This window comes from Mus pahari, chromosome 10 (assembly GCF_900095145.1).
Source record: "Mus pahari chromosome 10, PAHARI_EIJ_v1.1, whole genome shotgun sequence".
In the NCBI taxonomy this organism is placed as follows: Eukaryota; Metazoa; Chordata; class Mammalia; order Rodentia; family Muridae; genus Mus; species Mus pahari.
Window position 1 is genome coordinate 51,412,374 of NC_034599.1, and position 1,365 is coordinate 51,413,738.

The window sequence follows — 1,365 nt, forward strand, 5'->3', positions numbered from 1 at the left end:
TTGTTCCTCTGAGCAAGCACCTCCCTAGATCAGTGGCTAAGCCAATTTGCACCTCACCTCCTCCCCTTAGAGATGGAGGATGGATTCTATGGGCTTTGTGTAAAGGGATTAAGGCTTTAGCTTGCTCCACAGGGAGAAGAGCTGCAAATTCTGAGTCCTGTGGCAGCTGGAGCCTACTTCCTGTGGCCTCATGGACTGGAAAGGCACCATTCACAGGGCGGCTTGAGCTGAGGCTGGAACGGGAAAGCCTGTGTGAGGAGCTGGATGAACAGCCTTGCCACACAGGCCTTCTGAACCAAACAACACTTTAGGTGCTTGGGGAGCAGAGGGGGCTGGGCAATGTTAGGGGAAACCCTGAGACCACAGAGGTTATGTCTGACAGAAGTCTGAAGCCCAAGGAGGATCGACCCACATGCCATCTCACAGATAGGTTCAAGTCCAAAGATGGCACATCTTGACAATAGTTGCCCAGCAAATCAGATACTTCCCGGGCTCAATTCTTGATTGCTCCAGCAGAACCTAGTTGTTGGCAGGGTCCTGCCCTATCTTCTCCATTTAATATTGCTTTCCCCTGAATCTCAACCCAGAAGGTCCTGTTGATGGGGGAGCCTGGCATAATCCTTCATGTGATTCTATTCATCTGGACAGGTGTGCATAGAGAGATGGAAAGACAACCCTGGCCACAGAGCTACCCTCTGCCTCTGGCCTGCCCTTACCTGGCCAGCCTTCCCCTCCAGGACCTGGGTTCTGAACCCTGTGACTCCCCACAGATTCTGCTTTTGAGTGGCTGGCCTGGAAAATGCTTCCAGTCACCTTAGCTACAGAGAGACACACATGGAGGTAAAGCCAGGGATAAAAGTCTCTGGGGGACTTCTGACTGACCCAGCCTCAGTCTCCATAGCAGCCTGCTGGCCTCAGCTGGCCTTCAACTGACCACCTAGCGCCATATTCTAGGATGGAGCTCTTCACTTGGGGGAGACCTTAGACTAAGACTGGGCCAGTGAGAAGGCTCAGTGGGTAAAGGAACTTGTCACCGAGTCTGATGACCTGAGTTAGAGCCCTGGGAACAGGTGGCAGAAGGAGAGAGCTCCTCCAAGTTGTCCTTCACATTGTGCATGCGCATGCGCATAGAACACACATTCAAAAAATAAAATGTAGGGGCTGGTGAGATGGTTCAGTGGGTAAGAGCACCTGACTGCTCTTCCGAAGGTCCGGAGTTCAAATCCCAGCAACCACATGGTGGCCCATAACCATCCGTAACAAGATCTGACGCCCCCTTCTGGAGTGTCTGAAGACAGCTACAGTGTACTTACATATAATAAATAAATAAATCTTTAAAAAAAAAAAGATAAAAAAAAAATGTAA